Below are 24,069 nucleotides of genomic sequence, written 5' to 3'. Positions count from 1 at the left end.
ATTGACCTTTTTGGAGTCTCTAAGATAATTTTGTCTCTTACTGAAGATGAGCAAAAGGACCCGACAGAAGTAGAAAAAATAAAAACAGATCAATTTACTGTTAACAGAACATTAACGAAAGCCTGGGTTGCACCTAACTGCGGTTCCACATTTTCTCATACCACACGACTGTAAGATGATGACATGTTTTTGCTGCCATCTTTACTTAAAACACAGAGTTTCCAGGGAAGACCAAAAAAAAAAAAAAACTTAATCTATATAATCTTCATAGGTTAAAAAGTTTTGGTTTAACTATTCGATGTAAAGTTTTGGAAACACTTTACATCAGTGGCAAAAGCATGCGACAAAGAACCGATTAAAGGTCAATGTGCTGCTGAAACGATTGGTCCATTGATACAGGCCTATAAGCAGATTTATGCCTCCATCTCACCCCTTTTGCAAATATGCCAGCTGCGCCCCACAGACCAGCTTATGCCGCATGGCAATTAGCAGTCCTGATGTGATTTTGGACAAAGACTGAGACTTTGACACCATTCATTTATTTCATGTTGAGTAAACCGTTGAATTATTGAGTTTTCTACCCTAAAAATATGGGGGAAAAAAGAACCTTTTTGATGTTGAAAAATCACATGGAGATCTGTTAACTGATGTTTTTCATAGACCAAATGATTCAAGTGCAACTTCCTTTTAAGCCTGATTCCACCCACTGAATAATTTTGAAAGCTACTCAAAGGCAGACAAGCTACTGAGAGGAGGTCGGGGAACTGGCTAATAACAGAGAGACATGGAAAGAATGGAAAATTACAGGGCAACTGTCGCAGAGATGAGGAAAATGAAGGAAATGAAAGGACTGCGAGCTGCACATTATTGTTCGATGGAGGATTTTAAGTTGTCTTGACTAACATTATGTTAGATAGAGGAGAAAGAATCCAGAGTAGAAGTGATTCTGTTGCCATCAAAAGCACCAATGTGCTATAATAAAAAATGCTGAAGAGAACGTAAGCAAAAACTACCATAAACTCCTGTAAAAGATGAGTCTCCCTCAGCATACATTTGAAAGTGAGCACACTCACTCAAGGGTGGGAGCTAGAGTCAACTGACAAAAATCACTGCTGCTCGGGTAATCATTAATCAATGTTAGTGATAATTATCATCGGTGCATTAACAGGTATTATATTTAGACTAAATGCAAGATGCTCTCTTACAATATGGTGTGAATGGCAAACTGTCTGTTGATCACGCCTAACGCCGTTATATTTAATGACATCTCGCTCCTACTTGATATTGCCGACAACTTCCCACTGCAGCGGGCTGAGCGAACACTTAACAGACTGACAGGTCGAGCAGCTTCACCGCTGTGATGAATCCCTGATGTCCCAGTTGTGATGCAATTGTGCTGCTACTGCAGAACATCAAAGGCTTTAAGCTTTAATTGTGAACATGTGTCTGTGGCGGTGTTGATTGTAACAGATGATGGAGGCCGTGATGCGGCAGGCGATGCTTTGTTTTGTTTCGACTCGTGTCTGGATGTGGAGATTTTTATCCTCTAAATCTCAAAGTAATACAGCTAAGGAAACACTTCCTGCCACCTGAGAGAGAGGGTTAAATGTTTTAAGAAATCAAATCTTTTCAACAGCAAGTTCAAAAGGATCAAACCGGCTGTTCTCCCAGATCAAAATGCTCAACATTCCCAACATGGGAAAAACGCTACAGCACTGTGCTTGGGGACAGTTGACAAGAATTTTTCTTCTCTCTCTTGACATTTTATTGCCATGATGCAGTCATCACGGCAATAAAATGTCAAGTGCCTGTGAGGAACCTTTGGGGAGTGACTGTCGCAGAAACCCGGCACACTGGAGGTTCAGGGGCTGTTGCCCAAACTAAACTCCTGGCATTTCACTGCGCTCCACCACTGGTGAGGTGAGGCTGCAGCTGGGAGACTGCCTGTAAATTATCAGCTTATAATGAAGCTGAGAGGCATGTTAGCTCCTGTGGAGATGGTGCACGTTCATGTGTGCGTGGATAAGTACGGTGGGTGTTCGCTGTGGTTCGGAGCCCGATTATGACACTGTGAAGGCTCCGGGGAGAATCCAAGGCAAAAGGCGAAAAAATAAATTGACAAAGTCTTTATCCCACAACCATTTTGTATTAAAATAGACTTACAATCACATAGTATATCATGAAAAGAACACTTATCAACACAAATCAATTTGTCTGTTGCCAAGATATAGATCACCCTCATCTGAACTGATATGAGGTCAGTTTATTTACTTTATATTCATGATACAATTCCTGAATAGCTGCTTCTTTATGTTACAGGCGAGACAAGTTGAAACAACTGACTGCCAAAAAGCAGCTTAGGTGTGTAAGCCAGTAAATAATTCAAGACCACCTTTCTTCCTGCATGTCTTAAGATTGACAGATGGTCAGCTTACGGACCTTCACCAACACATAAACCTGCCCCGCACACAGTAATACTTACAAGTTTTGTTCAGGAGGAAGCCAGTAAGTTGGTAAACTTTGCTTTGAAGTTAATGCGCCAGAGTGTTTTACTATGGAGGATTAAGCAGGTCATTACCAAAAAGCTTATAGCTGAGGTCTGCTGAGGGATTAAGCAGTGAGAACGGAGGGGAGGATACATGCGAAACAGCAGGAAACAGTCCCGCCTTGTAAGGTTTAGTGCACACTGATCGGGTACTGCAACTAAAAACTGAAATATGAATATTTAAGGGCTTAAAACAAATTTAACACTATACATATTTTATATATTTTGGGTTTAATTAGCTATATTTATGCACATGAGCGTGGTTATTTTGATAACCACAGATTTTTCTATCCATTTGCAATTATGCAAATTTGGGCGCCGACGCTTGAGTTGTTGGAAAACGCCTTTCATGGTAAAGATTTCCACTGACTCCAAGTGTAAAGCAAAAAGTAAACAAGGATTTTTGGCTTTTTGTGCCGTTATCTTCTTAGTTGAATGTCAGAAAATGTGTCCATGACAGTGAGGGACCTTATCAAGACAGCGTAGGTGCCGACTTCACCAACAGAAATTTTTACATATTTACTCATAAATGCACATTAACTCAACGGTGTCAGAATGCATTCATGCTACATAATAAAACACTTCATAGAGACAGAGCCTGAGGTCCACTTATTATTTCCCTTATTCTTGTCAGTTCAGACAAAAATGACTGTCTTTTTCTAGACAAAAGCTTGAAATGGACTGAAATGGATGTCAGTCTGACCACTCAGAGCACTTTCACACTACACAGTGCTGTTTGTTACAGCGATTGATACATCGGTAGGCAAAGTGAGTTCAGTGTCTTGCCAAAAGAAACTTCAACGTGTGGCCCGGAGAAGCCTTGAGTCGAACCACGACCGTCCGGCTGCTCTTCCTCCTGAGCTGCAGCCGTTTCTTCCCTGGTGGCAATCCAAAGCAGTAACCAATCCAATGCTTTCAGGGGATATTTGTGCCATACATGCCTGGATTTTGTATTGATGTCAAACCAATTAGATGTTTTGCTTTTAGTCACTGAAGCTCCCCTTCATTTCCCCTTTCCCATTTCTATCTTAATAGCCACAAACAACAACTAGCAAACAAGACCAGTTTTGAGACTAGCCAAATGTCCATATCAGCAGGGCTGAAACATGAAACTAAAAATACAATTATCCTCTTATACTATGATTATAAAACCAGACTGTACTGAAGTAAGTGAGTCATTTTCAGCATGTGTTCACACAGATGTCTGCACAACTAAAATTGAGATATGCCACTAACATTGTTAGCTAAATAGCTACACAGAAGGTAATGCCAACACAATGACCATGTGACACAATAACCTCAAACATCAGCAGTGAAATGGTGTGTGACTACTCAAATTATAATGGTGCTGCATGGGAACGTGCTTTCATCTCCTCAAGCTGACACACAATTATCCGTTTTATACAAGCTAATGAGCCCACAGTTGGTTGAAAGCCTTTTCTGCCTTTCCTTATACTATATATAAAAAATAAAATAAATTAAAAAAGAATTCAGTGATTTCAGGAGAAGAAGACATACCTATAAAATTTCATTGTAGAAACAAGACCAGGCCATTCTATTCCTCAGAGTCAATATATGAGTGGAAGATGCAAGATTTAATTTGTCTGTGTAATAAAGTCAAGAAAAAAATCTGCATGCCGGAGAGGTTGCAGTAAACATCAGGTATATTATTCTATTAAAACAAACAAGGTTGTTACAAACAAGGTCACGATCAAAGAGTGCGGATGAAAGTCATCGAGAAAATAACCTCCTCTGTGTTTTCTTCTTGGGACTTATCGACCTTCAGCTAACAGTATCTTAACCCCAATTTTGATATTAAGGACGTTCAAATGAAACGTTCAAGCTCCTCTAAACTGGACAAATACACCAAGATAGTGCGGTCGGGGACCGAATCAGACGGCTGGATCTGCTAGAAATTATGACTGAAAATCTGCCCGTTGAAGACTAAGTGTCAACTCACAGTCGCTTGAAACATTTCCAGAATGTGTCACCTGACAAAGTCACTATTTAAGTAACCTAAATACAACATCTGTGTAGTTAAATCGGCTTTACTTAAATGCTCCATAATCTACAGAAAGAGTTGAAAGCTGCAAAATCCCTTTAATGTTTTCCTCCACATACATGTATACTGGGACATGGTAGGATGTGTAATTAGCTATAATTTTAGCTCAACTAACGAGTATGTTACTGTGAAAGGATGCTCACCTCTTCTAATCCATTTACAAAGAATCAAACATCCCGTCCACCTTCAAACTCCTCTGGTACTTTCTACGAGGAGGTTCTTCAGCACCTAAACAAAAGAGACGAAAACGTAAAATTTATTCATGATACTCAAAGTTTCCTTGCATTCAAAAGTGTAATTTTGTATACATGATGTGCAAGAGCAGGTTAAGTATAAGTTTGAACAAGAACCTGACAACATTATCATGTACAACAGGGGTCTTGAACCCAGGCGTCACCTAGAATCAGGATCATAGATCTGCGAGGTCTTCACACCACAGAGGTTGTAAAAATTAGATTTGCACTTGTGGAAAATCATGACATCTTCACAGGATGATCAAGTCTGTTTGAGGATGAAGCACATCAAACACTGCTGTTACACAACGAAGTGCACCGGTTGTTTCATGGACAAGTGCTTGTGCGATTTTTAGGACTGCAGGAAATAAACGAGATTTTGAAAGAGTGCACCTACAACTCTGTTCAAACAGCTGAGAAATGAGTTTTCAATTAAAAGTAGAGTAGGAAAAATGTCAAAAGGGGAGACAATTTACACTGCAGCTGAAACTGTCCAATCACAGAGCACAGAGCATGTGCAATGGGCATTTATGCACAGATGTGGGAAATTAAGTCTCCATTAACTGATGTAGATGTGTACTTATGGGAATAATGAGTGCTCGCCCTCTACCTTTCCAGTTTTGTGGATGTGGAAGGGCTCGACTGCAATGATGAGCCCGCTCACTTTGAAGATGAATCGGATTCAAAGAAATATTTCCAGGGCAATGAATGAGAGAAAAAACCCAATAATAATTGTATTTTGGTAGGACACCGTTTCACCCAGCCTGGCCAAACACACAGTTTGAGATTATTCTCCCATTCAGCTCTCTGTACCTGTCTGAGACGGACTCCAGTACCTAGGAATGAATGAAAGCCCGGAACAGGCTGTCACAAACATTACACCTGACATCTCAATCCTGGACACAGGTAAAAGCTAAAGGCTGCAATTTTTTTTGTGGAAGCAAAAGTGGGACTGATTGTTTTAAAAATGAGTCACAGTAAAGTTTTGGAGGTTAGTCTTCTATTGTGAGCACAGTATGTTAATCAGTGTGTGTGTGTGCATGTGGGCTTCCAGGAAAAAAAGACTGAAAACCTTTAATCTATAATATATGATAAAGTATATTCCATGGACTTTGTTGGCTTCAATGCATTATTTGCAGTACTGCATGCAAATATTTATAGATTTTCTCATTTCCTTTTTCAAACCTTTTGTACACATCTGTGAAGCTACGGATATCACTCTTATAACTTAATTTGAATTGACCTCCTTCACAATTTATAAGAAAGCCCTCAAGACTAAAGGCCTCATTATTCAATTGTAAACGTGTGCTTCCTGACCACATTTTGGCCAGCCATTCATCAATTTTCTATTCCAGCTTATTGCTACTCAGGGTGACATGAAGGTGAAGAATGCACTGAGTGAAAGGAAAAACACTGTCAAGGTTGTTGGTTACAGGCCAAGTTGACTCAGGTAAATGTTTACATGTTCACTGGAATGGTTCAGTTATTGATCAGTTGACTGATTTTTTCAATATTTCTTACAGCATCATGATTTAAGCAGGCTCAACACTCTCGAAAGAAATCCTTTATGTAGTCTAAATAAATTATGACGATTGCTCCTTCGCAGCTTTTCAATACTGACTTTTCAAAGTGAACTATAATTAAACGCCGTTATTTTTGTCCACTGTGGCTAATTATACCCTTAAATCAATGCTCGATACACCTCAACACTGATGCTTAATAAATAAAGGTCAGGACTCAAATGCATATTTGTAATTGCTGCTGATTAATTTACAGGCTTCTCGAGAGTGGGGTCATCAAAGTAAAGCTAATCAATCAGTTTAAATATGCAGAGTCACACAGATAGTTGACTCTGCAATTAATCTTACCACTTCATTTCTACCCCTCATATGGAACTAGTTATCAAATTAAAAAAGGTGCTAAATCGCAAGATCAAAGAGAACACATTGATCTATATTATGAAATGTGCTGATCGACAAAGCACTTAAATTAGACGCTGTAGAAATAAAACGGGCTGGGCTCCCCTCAGTCACTGCATGGTTTACAGCAGTTTGATAGCAATTGAAGGGAAAACGATAAGAAAGCCAAGAATAAGGCTCGATGAAATGAATGAATTGTTGTCGATATCTTCCAAGATAATGGAGTCATTTTGAGTTGGAATAACCACAGAATCACTCATACCATAGAAATTAAACTTGTGTTTGTTTCTTAAATTAAATGTCTGCATTTTAAGGTCTTCTTAAACATTTTCTCTGAACTGAAATGGTCAGAATGCAAAATAATTCAAAATATACATGTACAAAAATATAAATGACTCTATAAACAAATTAATATGTCAATAAAGGTTATCGTTGTAAAGGTTATTATCAAATAATGTGTACAATGTGAAACTATTGATAATACTTCTTTCATTTTCACATATATTTGTGTAACTTTGTGTTATTATTTATTCATGTTGTTCAATTTTCTTTTTTAACTTCTTCAATTAGTAATAGTGCATTTATACATTTTTTTAATTTCTTCCTAATTGTTTTTTTTCCCATTATTTTACTGTTGCATTTTCCCACCATTTATTTCCCTAAACCTATTGTATTTAACTAAGTCATTGTACTTTTCTTTGTGTATAGGTTGAATAATGTCTACTTATTTCCCTCCCAACACCCTTGGTTTCCCATGTACTCTTTTTAAAATTCTCAGTTTCTTTGTTTACCAGCATGTGTACATTTCTGCTTTATCATGCAAATGAGTGGGGCTATCTTGTAGAATGTCATGGGCTCATTTGAGTGGTTGATCATTAGTTTGCGGAGATCTCATTTCCCAAAATTGCGCCAAAAACAGGAAGTGACAAAAATGGTGTTTCCTGTCAGCCAGCGAAGATACAAACATCTTAATTAATTAAAAGAAGTGTGGCAATTTGTGGTACCTTAGTGACAAGTTGATCTGATTAAAGTAAAACTGGTCAATATCAAATTAGAACTAAAACCTATGATGCACAGCCAACTACTTTGAGGCTATTTTTCTGAGTGCAAGTTAAGCTAGCTGCTTGCACAGTTAGCCTTCCCTTTCCAGTCAAATGGTACAAAAAGATTTGCCTCCAACTAACTTTTCCTAAGCTCTTTTATTGGACCACAATGGAAAACGCTATGGGGTTCAGGAAAGATGGTGGGAAAAGGTTACAAAGATCTAGGAAACTATGATAGTGCTGCAATGAGACCACACTTACACCAAGCTGTGATGTGGGTCTGCAGCTGTTCAATAACTATTCTACAAAGTTCCCTTTAGATACTTCATCTTATGCAATCTTATCACAATATTACACACGATGTAATCTCATATATATTATTAGAGATAGCATTACTTTTGTGATGTACTATGAATAATGAGGCACGAGAGCACGGAGAACGTGTCTTTTTACTTCAGCATAGTACGTACTATGATAGGTACTCATGGTTGTATTATATTAACTACGTACTACAATAGATAACACCTGTGGGTGGGACGGTATCTCAAACAGGATCAATACACAGCAACCTTATTCTAAAGATTCCTACTTAAAAATATATATATATATATATATATATATATATATATAAAACGTTGAAATATATTGTCGTCACAGGCTGCTCAAACACACCACCCTGTCCTCATATTTATCCACACGAATTCCAGTTAGGATAAAAAAAATAAAATAAAAAAAACGATCAGGCATTGTTATGAAAGCTGTGGGATGGAATTATTTCCATTTTTTGCAATATAATTATTATTTACCAAATAATTTCATTAAAACATATATTGTAAAATGAAAATACAATATATAAATAATTCTAGTAATATAAAAAAGGGAAAATACAAAGAAAAAATGCATAAGCCAAAATGCTGTTGACAAAACGAGTATAAAAGATGGAAATAGACCATGTTTGCTGTGATTAGACTCACTAAAAGCAATTGCATCTAAAGTAAAAACAAAGATATCTTAAAAAGGTAAATGACATCTCATGTATATATATCTTAAAATGTTTAAAGTCTAAAAGCCAAAAAAATATCTTCAGAATTATGATTTTTTTTCTGACAATTTCATTCTGATGACACAAAGGGAAGATGTGTCTGCTGGTGAAAGCAGCTTTCCCAGACTGCTACCCAGTCAGAGGGTGAAGGAAGAAGAAATGTCAGCAGTCTGAATCAATATTCCCTGGCTACTGTATGAGGGTAATAATACATTTGGAGGCAGGGGCTCTGCCGGCAGAAAATGAAAGTAAACGTCAGTTAAGTAGAGCTCATTCTTCCCGAAGCTCATTCTGCACCATTCCCGCTATCACTTTAAGGCATAGCATAGGGATATGTTTCGTTTGAATGCCAATGGAGACGCATCGAGCGGGGCGTCCTGCAGAGAATTTTGAGCATCAGACATTTCCTGCATTCTTATCAATTCTTATACAGTGATTTGTGTCTTTTCTGCATCAATTCACAGTTGAGATGACTTCATTTACATAAAGGAAAATGTAGAAATTGTGCAGAAAATGTAGAAAAGTCTAATGGAATATAATTTAATGAAAATACATACGATATATAAAATGGATCATTTTGAAATTCAACTTTTCTCGTTTACATCAGCAGCAAATATTGGCAGGATTTATCACTCTTCCATCTTTTGTGGCTTTTTGTTTGGGAGCACCTATTTACATCATAGACTAAATATATCATAGAACCCCAGACCTATGTGTTTCAGCGAGATTTGCATTTTGGGAAGATTTAAGAACAAAGCTAAAAGTTGAACCACAGAAAGAATCCTACCCATTCAGGCAATAGGAGATTAAAATTGTGATCAGAAGAAAACATATTTACATTAAGATTAGTTAGCAAGCAATGCTTCTAAGTGTAAACTTTAAAAACATTATCTCGTGGCTCTAAGGCTACTTGAATTTGAATTTTTATTGAGAGGAAAAATAATCTTCCCCTTTTCCCCCTTTGGCCTGGCTGATGCTAGGGTAGATTGGCCTGAGGGTAGATGGTTATCAACTTACCACTTGATCTGTTCAGCACCAGAACAGAGGAGATAATGTTGTGTGACTGAAATCACAATGTGTGCTGGTGTCTTCTTATTTTCATTACCTCATTGGGACCTTTTCTGGTATAAATCAGTGACCTTATCAGGACTAACACCTGGTCCTAAAGCAGCAAAACTTAGCATTAGGCTTAGGCTGTACACAGTGAATGGCAGTCTGTGTAATGTCCTAATGAGGACAGCAGTATAAGCTTGCTTGTGTGTGTGCGTGTGTGTGTGTGTGTGTGTGCGCCCGCGCCCTGAGCATACATTATCATAGATCACATTGGTCACAGAAAGATTATGTTGCTGTATGAGCTCATTATTCATGTACTATGGGCATTGAATAAGATTTTCAGTTGAAATGCACATCCCTACTAAAAAGTAAATATCACACAGAGAACACGATTTGCTCTTTACATAAACATTGAAATATTTATCAGGCACAGTGTGGATGCAATTAGTTTTCTAAAGCTCTACTTCAACCCCTGTGCCCAAAATGGATCATCAGTGTCTTACACTCCTTTTCAAGCACAGCTATATCAGTGCTGGTGCTACAGTCTGATAGTGTTTCCAAATGCAGCTGCAAACATGGTTTTTGAATTCAACTGAATACTGAGAATTGTGTACAGCGCGCTACGTGGACAATGTTTACAAGCATGACTGCTGATTAAAACTTAAATAACAGGAAAATGACGTGAGGTCTGAGCTGACACGCTTCATTTCTCAAGATTTAAGACGACTGAATGCCACACTGGCTCTGGACTTTACTCTGGACCAGAATACTTGGTACTAATGTAGAACCAGTTCACATGGCCTGGAAGCAGAGCTTTGGCAGTAAAAACATGAAGAGCTGGTTCTAAGTTAGGCACTTTAATGGGGAAGAAACTGGGATAACCTGCATCTACTGAGCCTCAAATGGAAAGAAAAGCACAGCTACACATTTGTTCCTTGTAGTGCGAGTTCTTTTTTTTGTTAGAATCAATAAATCATTTTCTGCATGTGGCGGCAGACCCTGTTCAAAACTGATCAAGAATCTCCTCACCTCCGATGAAACTACAACAACTTTTTACAAAATTATACCAAGTTCGTTCAGCTTAAAGAAAAATACATGCATCACTACGTCACACAGCAAAAGTCACTAATGTCGTTTCTGAGTCGTGTGATCATTACACTAAAAATGACATGAAATACGTTCGAGATCTGTCTGAAACTCTGATGTCCAATTTCCTGTGGATAATCCACAATTTTTCTCAGCTTACTGCATATTATTTAACCATGGGAACAATTTAAATTCTAAAGTGTTTAGTCCTTACACAGACAGGCTACAACAATATAACCTTTTGAATATCACTGCCCATCAACACCGCCATGTTCTGCAGGGAGACTTGGCATCCGAGCATTCATACACCAACCACATAAGCAATGTTGAAGAACAAGCAAATACCCTCCACTGTAAGAGCAATTACCAAAAAACATTGACCTTATAAAGTGTTAACCCAGCCTCTAGACTTCCCAGATCCCAATCCAATCGACTAACTGCAGGATGTGCTCCCACCCATAGGACCCGATGGACCCTCTGCTAACTGCCTTGTTTAGAGCTGTGAAAGCAGCATAAGGGGATGCATATGATACACTATATACACTATATACACAAATCAGTGTTAGAGCATGACCAACATAACCCATTCACTACAACAGGGGGGAAAACCCGTCCTTTTTAACACAACAAAATAAGCTGCAATTACATCAGACTGGGTGATGGAGAGCCCCTTTTTCCAGCCATACTGACTTAGATTTTTTTTAAGTTAGATGTTTAAAGTTTAAAGCTGAACTAGGCCAAAGAATGAGCTCTGAAAATAATCTCTTCAGGATGTGTGACCAAGGGCAGAAAAAAGCAAATCAACATTAACTTTGCTTCAAGGTGCTTTATCATGTAATTCTCTGAGATTAACACGATACTGACAGCCTTTTTATTACCTTTACATACTGCCGCAACCCAATTAACCTGTTAGAAGCAAGAGGTTGGCATCCTATACATTAATAATGAACTTTAACGTTACAGTCAGAGGATATTTATTTTAAGAACGCTATATTTAATTTAGTTTAACTAGGAATGGTATTCAGTCATCAATTATTCGAGTTGTTCCTCTTTTGCCGTCATTGTGACACATGCAGCCATCTATTGAGACTTGTAAAAAAAGAGCCAAAGTCCCATCTGCTGGGGATTCATGAAACAGTCATTTTCTCTGTGACTGACCAAACACTGAATAATCGCACCACTGATACCACGGTGGTGCCAGCCATCAATGACCATCTGAGGCCCGAAGAATTATCCAAGAATTCTGAGCCTGCAAAAGTGAAGAGCTAAATTAACTGAGATTTCTGCTTGCAGAGCTGGAGTGAACGGATTCAAACGTAAGTGCCATGAAATGCAGTTTTAGAGAAAAACAAACAATTTAAGCCAGTCCAAGGGAAACCGCCAGATTAAAACAAACTACTCTTTTTCCAGGAGTGGACGCTATGAATATAAGCGGAGCCACCAATTAAATTGTTTGTCATAAAAACAATTCTATTTGATGATACTGACAAGCCTGTAAGCAAACACAACAAATAAATCTATCCCTCCTTATACACAAGTATATTCATAGAAAGAAGCTAAATGGTAATGATGTCAAAGCATTTTTCTTTTTTTAAAGAGGGGAAAGTGTACCTTTTAAGGCTAATTTACATCATCAAATATGAAATAAAACTGACTCTTGAAAAGTTTAACACTAATCCACATTACTAATTCACAGTGAGCTGTCAACACAATAAAAATTACTGTGTAGTCAACACAAATCTACTTCCACCAAGAGACCAAATACAGTTATTGCTTTATATTTATAGGCCTCACATGGAGGAAATAGGATTTTATTCTTCTACGGTTTAATGAGTGAGCCCACTTTAAATGCTACAAACCTGTGAACCCAAACTATTCACCAGTGCTGGGCGTATTCTTCCGAAGCTTCATTCCCATGCAACCTCTTCCAGCTCTCAAAACCTCAGGGTAATTTTCACACTGGATTTAGCAAAACAAAGAGGGTTTCAGTGGGTTTGTATCACACGCTGAGAGAAGCGTTGTGGCTGTCACAAGCATTCAGGAATATAGACGGTAAATTCTGATGTTATTTAGAGATGCTTTGCATGCATTTAGAGACTGTCCCTTCCTTTGTGCGGCTGTGAAAATGCAGGTCTGTTGCTCCAACTGAAATCCAGACTGGGTGCAGCTGTTAACAAACTCTTTGCTCTCCTATTTCCAGCTTCAGAATTTTTCATTCTATATTCCTTTAAAATAAACAAAAAAACATGCATTAGGGAAGCAGCACGTTACATTTCGTATTGATTCCGAAATAACAAAACAGTGAAACATGATGACTCGAGTGTCTTTGACAGGACAAGCTTTGGAGTGGGAGTGAGCACTGGAAAGTTTGCAAGAGAGAAAAAAAAAAAAACTAAGATAAGAGTGAATAGGAGGGTTAGATTTTGGAAACCGAGCAAATACTCCTGGTGCCTCAAGACTGTGTGCTGCTCTCTGTAGTGAACTCTTTCCAGCTAGTAGAAAAAAGTTGGCAGTACTAGTTAAGGCCCAGGAGTCATTAATGGCATCATGGAAAAATGAAACGATAAACCTATAGCCAACAAAATACTTGATAAAAGACTTGAAAGACAATTTTATGCTAATCTCCTGGAGTTATGTTCAGATTTGACAGGAATTTCCAAGATGAGTTTACAAATGATTTTGTTCTACAGTAGAAAGTCATAAATGGATAAAAATTCATTTCAAGATGTCGTGTTGAGCCATTTTATACTTTCAAATCTCAAACAATGGAACAAAAAAAAATAAAAACAACCTAATGTTCTGTTACAATTTCACCCCAAAGTGAGAAGCAAAATCAAGAGTCATAACACGATATGAGCACTCTAACTGACCATGTGCATAATGACAAATGATATGAGGATGCAGCCTACTGGCCTCTGTATCTTACACCAGCTCGAACAGCTCTGAACTTGTTAGCAGCAAAAACACTGTGGTGTTAGCTCTGGAAAAAACAGAAGAGGGCTGTGTCCCAGCTGCCTTTCGCACGAAGACAAGACTTGCATCTTCAGAACCTTGTTAGTTCTCTAAAAAGGCCACAGACTAGTTTAGAATATTAAGCAGCTCATGCTGTCAGAAATCAAAAGGATTTTGGGAGAGAGTGGGAAGCCTCAAAAGGCTTTGATGGTATATATCGCTCAATCTCTGGCAGATATGACAGAATGAAAAAATAAAGACAGTGGAACAAAGAAGCTCTGAGGGAAGAGAGAGGCAGAGGTTATTTTCCTCCCCTCAGAATTCTGCATACGCATATATCATTATTCCTCAATCAGAGTCTTGTTGTTAAAATGTCAAGACTTCGGCCTGAAAAGATGGAGAGTCAGACAGAGACAGAAATAGTAACAAAAAGGAGACATGGGAGGCCAAAATGTTTCAGGTAGTTTCATTCCATCATAGCAGACACACTGACAGTGGAAACCTCTTATAGTGGTCATATAGTAATCAACCACTTATATAGATCAAAAGGCTTGGGACAGAATCATTTCTATACAAATGCTGTTTAAATAATTCGTTTATAGTAATCAAGAAATCTTATAATGTTAAATTTTGGCCATTTTATGAATGTAAACATGTGCAAAAATCATTTTAAAACTACGTGTAGCTATTTTATTTATTACTCCCTTGATTCCTTTCTGGACGTCTGCTTCTGCCTCGCTAGCTAACGTAACGAGTTGACACCGGGCAGCAAGCGCGCGAATCATGGCTGGAAAAAGGAAGTCATGGAGGAGCATGTGTCCGAGGATGGGTGCTGGAGAGCGGATTGAATGCGCGTGTGACCGCTGGAAGCTCCAGGCTGGTTCTTGTAAGATGGGAGGCCAGTGTTGTTCATTCGATTTCTCCTACTTGTCGAAAATTGCTACTTTGTGGTTTTGCACATGCGCCGAGCCGATTTTCTAAGTTTCGTTTTCACGCCAAGTAGCACAAATCGACAGAACACCGGCACGGAGGAGCATAGATCCGAGCAGGGGTGCTGAAAGGCGGATTGAATTCAAACTTTATTTTCAGACTTGTAAAAAAAAAATAAAAAATGCACCAGCGGCACAGCAGAGAATAAGTTACGTACTGTATTTGAGTTAGCCTACAGTATGTCTGCGCACTACTGTAATTAAACTTGCATGATAATAAAATTCAGTAAATGCTGAAGCTATCCGTTTCATTTCATTTTTCTCATTGAAAAACCATACAAATGGCAGTTAGATGTTATTCTGCATAAAAAAATAAGTGAAATACCTGTAATACAAATTCGGCTTTAGTAATCAACCGCTTATAGTGTTCAAATTGGCTCTGGACCAACGTGATCACTATAAGCAGTTTCCACTGTAGTCTTAATTCCTGCACGGTTTATATGCTGAGCACATTTACATCACTAATGTCACTCAAAACATCTGCACTGCTTTTTTCTGGCACCATGGCCTCTCTAATCTGTATGGAAAAGGAGGCAGCTGAAAATAGGGAAACTAAACAAACTTTGCAATGTAAATGTAATGTGACTCGGAAGATCCACTTTATGATTCCAATCATTCCTGTCTTGGGAGGGGAACAGTGATAGGAGGGGATTTCAAGGCACCGTTTCGGTGTTAAAAAGGGGGAATAGAGCCAAGCAACAGAGCAGTAATTATTGCTATGATTCGTTTTCTGGAGGAATTCGTGGTCAGGTGACAATTGTAATGATCTTGACAAGACTAATTACAGGAGCAACAGAGACGCTCAAAGACATGAATGTGCAGGCTGTGCCTATGTGTGCCTTTTAGGTAAATGTGTTGATTTATTAACGAGAAGAAAATTGACCCTCTCTTAGCAACTTGATTAGATTTAGCTCAATAACCTGTCTCTTGCAGAGTACCCAAACTTCAGTCACGCATGTTTTTTCCAGGGTTGTTGTTCACATGGGCGGCTCTAATCTAGCCTTCAGGAAAAATACCTAAAAAGAAAGAAAGAAAACAGAGAAGAGCTAAAGAGTTCCCGAGATAATCTCAAGTAGATTTCGTATGTAAAGCTCCTTGGCACACAGCTGAGGAATTTCCCAGAAATGTCAGGAGTCTGTAGGCCTTCCAGCAACATGGCCGAACACGTGTGGCAGCAGAGAGGAAAGCTGTTCAGAGGATAAGCCCTGAGGTGATTTAAAAAGAAAATGTCTCTTTCAAGCCGACCTTGTCTTTACTTCATTCTGCTGGTTTAACTTTAACTGGCATTTCCAAGCAAATTATTACTCCCATCAGGGCAGCAGAGTGCTGCCAATCTTCTGCTGTCACTCTTGAACGTAATTGCTTTGGATAACTCGACTCATCTTTCTGGAGCTTTTTTCCCAGTTTGACCACACATCTTATCCATTTCTATGATAGCACAAAGGTGTGCTTACGACATTAAAGGCATCATACCATGCATCACCTTTTCCCTCTTATACGAAAACTGTACTCCGAAATTTCCAGTGTTCAGGTGTGAAAACATCTATAGATGTGCATGTTTTGTTATTAGTTTTCTTTTTTTTTTTAATCAATCTAAATTGTGAGACTCGTAGAGCTATTACACACAAGCCTTAAGCAGACGCACATCGATATGGAGCCAGTTTTGTTGCATTGCAAAAGCTTTACAGCTGTGACTACCATCAAGAGTTTAAGCCCCATAAATAAGTTGAACTATCTTTGGGAAACACACTGAACCCCCACAAGCCCCTGATATGCTCACCATAGTTTGATTGTTGGCAAAAGTGCTCCAAATATAACATAAGCCTTTCTGATTGGGTGAATGAGAAACACATTGTAATGCACGCCATAGAACCAAAACAAGGTTAGAAATCACCACGCGAACATGAAACATTTCCCATTTACTCACTTTCTGAAACTGAAATGTGTTGTGTTGGATTAAAATCCAAATCCAAAATCCGGTTCCTATTTTGCCATTTCTGACAAACCATTCAGTTATCAATCAGTCCCTTTTATTAAGCTGCAAAAGATTAAAGCACCGACTCTGAAACATACCATAATGAATCTAATTCCTCATTCATATCAACGGTTTTCAGAGATGACAAGAAAGGCAAATGTGTTTGTAAGGATTGGAATCAGATAAAGAGTAGATAAGGGTGGAAAAGAAGCAAAGCAGTGAAAGGCATGCCTGTACTCCAATGGTATAGAAACTCCCATTGCTTTCTACAGCAAGCTGTCACAGAATTCAGAAGCATTCATTATATGTTAAATGTAAAAGGAAAAAAAAGCAGAAGAAAAGCAAAAGAATGAAGTCAGGTTTCAGTAAACCAAAGCAAACGAACATGAAGGCGATTCCTAGTTTAATAAAGAGGTCAAAAATGACCAGTGTTGGGAGTAACGGCGTTTAAGTATAACAGCGTTACTAACGGCGTTATTTTTCCAGTAACGGAGTAATCTAATTAATTACTTTCCCCATCGTTACAGCGCCGTTATCGTTACTGAGAATATAAAGTGCCGCATTACTACGCTTTGGTTGTAGGCTTTCGGCTACACATCAGCTGCATGCAGCCTGGAGAGAGCAGGGGTGGGGATGATGACGCCGTTGCAAATGCGATGATGATTGGCTGTGTGGGCGCAGTAACTAGTAACTATAACTAATTACTTTTTAAAAGTAACTTGACCAACACTGAAAATGATATTCCAAGTGACAAGAACTGCATAAGCAGAACTGGACTCAAAGCTTGCATACAATTCACCAGCCACTGAATGACCGACTTTAAAATTTGAGAATTACTGCTCGTTATAAATAAGATGGAGGAAAAATGTCAACATCTCATTCTCCAACATGCAATGGCCAGCAGCAGTTTAAAATATTCACATATGACTGCGCTGCAGTTCAACTAAGCCGCATGTGATTAAGGATAAAACTACTCCTTGTACACACAAAGGATCCACTCATGGGAAGAAAAAGTCCACACATTAAGGCCAGCAGACTTAAATATCTTTGCTTTAATGCAGCAGTGTTAACTGCAGAGTAACAACGCTGCCCTGTCATCTTTTAAAGGCTTTTTCAAATTTTCTCGTTTTCATTGAAAAACATAAGTAGTCTGAAGTCTAACTGCTCACAGCTAAATCCTCTTTGGCCTTCCAGCTTGAGCCGAAGCTCATTAGCTGAGAGGCTGCTAAAATTACATAAACGTCCTGCTCCATTGTGAGAAAAGTGATAGACCAAAGCTTTGCTCCGTGCAACAATGTGCCCAGCATCCTGCTGCCGACACAGTCCTGCACGTGTACGACCCTTGTGCTCGTGAACCACAAGCTATTCCAGGTCTTTTCACAATCCAACTGTTATTATGCTCAGAATCTATTTTCTCAAGGCCCATACGCTTCCTTGAAGTGTGAAATTCACTTGTGAATATATTTAAATGCATGCAATAATTAAAAGTTGACAGTTTTTTTTTGTTGTGCATTTCTTGGTTACCTTGTTACGAGAGAAACAAGTTAACCGTGACAGCTATAAGTGAGAGTCAAGTTTAATTTAGCTGCTTCAGCTTCTCACATACATTCTTTTACGCTTGTAAAAGTGTGGAGTCCTAGGCATCACATCAACAATTGTTTCAACTTTAAATGTAGATAATAGATCTCAGTAGAGGTCAAAATGTCAAGTGAACTCCCTGCTCACATTCAAATGACTGAACTTCATTAAATATCATCCCATATCTCACTCTTCTTTCCTGTAACAGTGTCAGTGGTAACTGTACAATATGACAGGTGGTGCGGTGGTTTGCACTGTCACCTCACAGCATGAGGTTTGAATCCCAGCTGGGGCCTTTCTGTAAGTAAGCGACGCACCTCCACGTTATCAGTGCTAGTGTACAGTAATTAATAAATTATAAACAGCATAGTTTGTGCCTGTATAACGTTGCCCATAGGAAACCGTTTCATGGCCGAATATCTCAAGAGAGCAGCCAGACGCCTCTCGAATATCTTCGGAACAGCTCCAAATTACCAACAACAAGCAGGGGTGAGTAGAACATCATGTTATAATGTGAAATCAAGGGCCCAATGTCAAAAAAACGGTCTTGTCCTTTAATCTACACAGACACATAATTACTCTTAATACTATTTAATCATTTAAATAAAAATATGAAATGTAAACATGTGAAAAGAGTTTTTTGTAACACGTTACGGTGGGGACGATGGCATGGTTCCATTGGTAAGTCTCTGCAGTATCGGAGCTATGAAACGGCTCAGTGGAAAACAGCTGCTTTGGCGAAGCGGCCCTCAGCGTTACCTCAGGTTACTCTCTAACCCACAACCTTGGATGCATTTTACTGCATTTGGTGGAACACCTCAGAGAGTTTGGCCATGACAGGAGAGCAGGAACTATGAAGACACTCAAGTCAAACATTATCGTCTGATGCTGCCAGCTTTGTCGTCATTAGCTTACCATTAAATACTGGTATAAACCTGTAGTGGCACAGTTTGTCCCATACTGCTACCATACATTAACCGGTACCAGTTTAGCACTGGCTCTCAATACCCATCCCTAAAATGTATTTACTTATTTCAGTTAGCAATTCCTTTCTGACAGGCAGACGAGGTAGCTATAAGGTAAATACACTGGCAAACCAGGGCTTTTTTGAGCCAAGGTGGTCCGTCTTTGTTTACTGTCGATTCGACAGGCTAAAATGCTAAATACATGTACTCAACCAGACACAGCCACTAGCTAATTTTAATCTGCAGTCCCTGGGAACAGACTAAGATGCACAATCAACTATTTGAATGCTACCAGGGTGAAACGAGCTGATGAAGCAGGTGCAGGGGTTGCAGCTAATACTGATGGGACACATTTAGAGCTTAGTTAAAAAATGAAAATACCTCCAGAGATTAGTATGTCCAGTAAATCCAATAGAGACTTAACAGGTCTCTCAGGCCAAGGTCGCGCCTCCTGCCCTAAAAGAAGGAAAACTTAATTTGCAAGCCTAATCAAGTGTGAAAGTCAGAGGGGCACAGAAAAGGAGGGTCGCAGAGGGATAATTTGGTTTAGGGAAGATGAGGCAGCTTTTGAGCCTGCCAGTTCTGCATTATTGGGGGGTGTCAGGTTGTAAAGATGGCTATTAAAACACTTATCCAAGACAGCCTTTATTCACACTGGGTAGTGAGAGTGGAGGGCTCTTTTGGGAGTGAATACAAAATGGTAGCCCGGGGACTTCTCACATCACGACTTTTAATGCATTAAGCTCTTCAATTATCAAAGTAACTGGAAAGAACTTCTTCAAAAGAATAATCCTTTGTAAACCTTAAACACAATTTTGGCTAAACATGTTTTTCCCAATTGACAAAAGAACCAGAAGAGAAAAGAAAAAAAATCTACTTCAACATTTTCTTTTAGGCTTCTTCTTGAGAGGCTCCGATGAGGACAATTATCTTCAGCTTTTACATTCACAAAAACATCCCAAACATGCCTTTAAGACCTGATTCAACATGTGAGTCTCCATGCTCAGAGGGCACTTCACTTTTTAACAGGCTAAAAAAAAAACCTTGCTTCATCTTTTCCTGAAAATATTTATCATTATGGTTCCAAATTAATTTGCCCCTGACTAATAATTTGACTTGGTTAAAAGCACTCAAAGCAGTAGCTGTTTGTAAATGCATCATTTCAAACTTGGCCACTCCTGCACATCCCTGAGGAACGAGCAGTGGCGTTCAGGGCAGTCACAGAACAAAAAACAATATGTCAGAGAAATAAAATGGAATTTACCGATTGGTTCACAGCGGTCTTTCCCGCCTCTACATAACTCTGTGGAAAGGTAGAGCATCAGTGGACTTTATGAGAGTCCACAATGACATACGACTGTGTGTGTGTGTGTGTGTGTGTGTGTGTGTGTGTGTTATGGCAATACTGATAACTCCCTTTTAAGAGTTCTCTCACACACATGCTGTACTGTTGTCTACATGCACTCTGACCAGAGGTTAAAGCTTGAAAATGTCATGAACACAGTAAAATAAGGAGGAATGAGGGAAATACATTAAAAAGCTGTTTTATAAGAAAGGTCTATATGTGGGGCCAGTTGTTATGCCTGAAATTTCATCTGTGATACGAGATTCTGATCATTATGTAGTCTTTTATACCTAACAGCACCAGTAGGGGTGCGCGATCTGACGATATAAAATCGTGACTGGCGAGGAAGAGTGGAGAATCGCAGGCGATCTACCAAATTAGAGAAACCGTATAGATCGCCTTTGCCAATCAGCGCAATGATTTATTTATTTTTTAATGCTGGTTCCCACCGATGCGGCAGACGTAGGGCGTCCTTAACCTAACCGACCAATCATAGCAAACTGTGCGTCGTGACACTTTCTTACACGCCTCCATGTTGTGTTTGTAAAAACTTAGAAAAAGCATGGACAGCCATGGCTGAAAGCCAAGCCGACGAGCTGGTGAAGAAGAGGAAATCCACCTCTGTAATTTGGAATTGGTTCGGGTTTTCTTCTACCCTAACCCTAACCCACTGCTGCTGGTCCACATCAGGAATGGGAACAGCAGCAGCGGCACCATCCACAGCACATCCATAGCGGCAGAAACTCACGGCCAGCAGCAGCACTCTCGGGTCGGATGAGGAAACCGCTAGCTCGTAAGCTAACTACGGTGCAAGAGAAAAGGGATGCACCGCGACCGTGACAAACATTACACAGTTGAAAAGTATTCCTTTAGGGCGCTCTGGTGATGGCAGTGCGTGACTGTGGCTGCCGTAAATGAACATGCAGCGTTGCTCATCTGTTGCTAAATGGCATCATGAGGTGGAGTCAAGTCGTCATCAGTGGTTCGTTTTTCTATTTCCGGTTGCTTCACTCTCACTGTGTCAGATGTCATCAATTAGATCATTATTTTTCATCTTGAATTGGGTTACAGTTGAATTACAATGTGTTGATTGCCAAATTCTTTATTTTACTCCTTAGCTCTTCTGTGGTTCAGCATGTCGACTTAACTCTACTGTAATTGGTCTTTTTTTTTTTTTGGATGGAAGATCATGATAAAAAAATTGAAATCGTGATACAACATTTTTTTCATATCGCCCACCCCTAAGCACCAGCATCTGGTATATTTCTCCAAGAATTGAATTTAAGCCAAGCTGAAGCTCATAGATAGAAGTTATTGTGCCAGAGAGCGTGCTCCAGGGTCCCTACAGCTGAGGTGATGAGTGCAAGATTAGCATAACCTACAGATATAATGGCTGATCCTTAGAGAATAACACCCAGGGAGTAGCCTACAGTAAATATGCTGTAAATGTATAGTGAAATGAATACAAAGCAGCAGGACAAAAAAAATAAATCAATAAAACAATGAAATCAAACTTCACTGGCACAAATGCAAACAACCGCAGAAAGCCCAGAAAGCATGGCTTTTGTGTAGCTGGGGCCAAGTTTTTGAAAAGTAATTCCACTACAGGCCGATTGTCTCAACAAGTGAATAAAGGAAGTCTGTCGTGAGTAAAAGATGAAGAGTGAAGCCTTTAGCTTGTAGAATGCGAGAGGTCGTCATCAACTTTGACTGCATAGAACACAAAGCTGGGAACAGCACAGTGGTTTCTTTATGCACTGCCACTGAATTGGCACACGTCAGACTTTGTAGAAGAACAACACTACATTATGGATCAAATGTGTGGATAACCCAAGAATTCATAAAAGGCCGGAAAAGAAGGCAAGAATAAGTAACAATCACTGCACAGATGGAATGAAGAACCAGCCAAGCTGAATAGCTCCCTGCAGTGTCTCAGCTACTTGAAAAGCCTGTTGAAAGCCACCAGTCCTTCATCATGAACTGCATCTTTAATCCAACGTGGAACACTTTACTAAAGACTCATCTCTGAAAAGCAAAAAAACGAGGTGGACGGTGACTCCGGGCCACAGCTGCTGTCTGCCTGTCTGCCTGCCTGCCTGCCTGCCTGCCTGAGGGCAAATGAGGCCACTTTCTTTTGTTGTCCATAGTAGTCGGTATTTAGTCGCAAAAAGGGGTTTTAGACAGAGCGCTGATGGGGGAGCGCCATGGCTCAAAAGTATGCAAACATAAGCGGTCTGTGTGCCGCCTTTGAAGCAGGATGTGGAGGGCTGTACGGTGGGGGTCACAAGGTAGGAACAACATCAGTATCCCAGAGACAGGACGAGTCCAACACCCATAGTCAAGTGCAAAAAAAAACAAACAAAGGATGTAGGTGCAAAGCTCAAGAAACACAAAGCTGTAGCCATGAAGGAGCAGGTTGCTTTGGCTGTGAACTTTACACTTTTCAAAATGTATTGTAAAACTGACTTTCTAGCTTCTGATTTACAACCAGCTGACAATAAAATTAATGCCATGACAATAAGTCATTGTGCTAAAATCTTGGCAACGGGAGACCAATCCTTAAAAAGCTGTAAGATAAGTTGACAATGTCCCCACGCTACGAGGTCAGCGTGCGCAAGAAAGATAAATCTTTATTGAAAAAGATGTAAATGGGTCACTTTGAGGCAAAAACCAATGGCCGCAAGAAATGTGAAAGGTCTCCTTTCGAGGCTGCGCAGAAACACGATGGTCCAACATGACAGACTGTAAGGAGGTGGCCCTGCAACACCTGTAGATATTAAAAACTCATTTTTAAAGGGACACTATGTAATATATTAAGTCATTTATTAGCTCAAATCAACATATTCATTCATAAATTAGTCCTTGTTGGTGTAAAATCATCTCTGTCAAAAATCTCAATTATCCTCCTGAGTGAAGAATAACTTGTCTGCATCTACATAGAGCGGGCAAGCTCTATGGAGGCTGCCATGTCCTTCCGGTCTATGAAAAACGACGAAGTGCCGAAAGGGACATAAAGCACTTCGAATCGCGTTTTCCCCAACGCCTGCCCTGGAAGCGGAAATTACGTCATTTTGACGTCACATCTGCCGAATGGCTTATTACTGGCGCTAATGGTAATGCATTGATTGTTACCAAACTTCTGCCGTAGTACACATAGGCTCTTAACTCACAAAACGAGGCATTAGAAAGTTTTTAAGTTTACCGGGAGTTTATTTAAGAGAACACTTTCCAGATAGCAACTGCGTCGACGTCACTTCCGGTAACTGCCGGAATATGACTAAT

The 24,069-nt window shown here is 39.4% G+C and overlaps 1 protein-coding gene across 4 annotated transcripts in view; it reads right to left on the bottom strand.

Annotated features, from left to right (window-relative positions):
- glceb (glucuronic acid epimerase b) overlaps nucleotides 1-24,069 on the bottom strand; it is a 64,823-nt gene that overhangs the window by 32,240 nt on the left and 8,514 nt on the right. The window contains exons 1-2 of one of the 4 annotated variants that reach the window (XM_075474261.1): nucleotides 19,824-19,891; nucleotides 4,751-4,835 (exon numbers count right to left, since the gene is read on the bottom strand). The exons of 1 other annotated variant lie outside the window; for it this stretch is intronic. The gene's annotated coding sequence lies outside the window, so the exon portion shown is untranslated. Of the gene's footprint in view, nucleotides 1-4,750; nucleotides 4,836-5,004; nucleotides 5,091-19,823; nucleotides 19,892-24,069 lie in introns of those variants that run through there. 2 more of the 4 variants (XM_075474322.1, XM_075474190.1) reach the window with 2 other exon arrangements.

The sequence above is a fragment of the Odontesthes bonariensis genome, chromosome 1, assembly GCF_027942865.1.
Source record: "Odontesthes bonariensis isolate fOdoBon6 chromosome 1, fOdoBon6.hap1, whole genome shotgun sequence".
NCBI classification, from domain to species: Eukaryota; Metazoa; Chordata; class Actinopteri; order Atheriniformes; family Atherinopsidae; genus Odontesthes; species Odontesthes bonariensis.
This window is presented reverse-complemented; position numbering and strand designations above follow the sequence as displayed.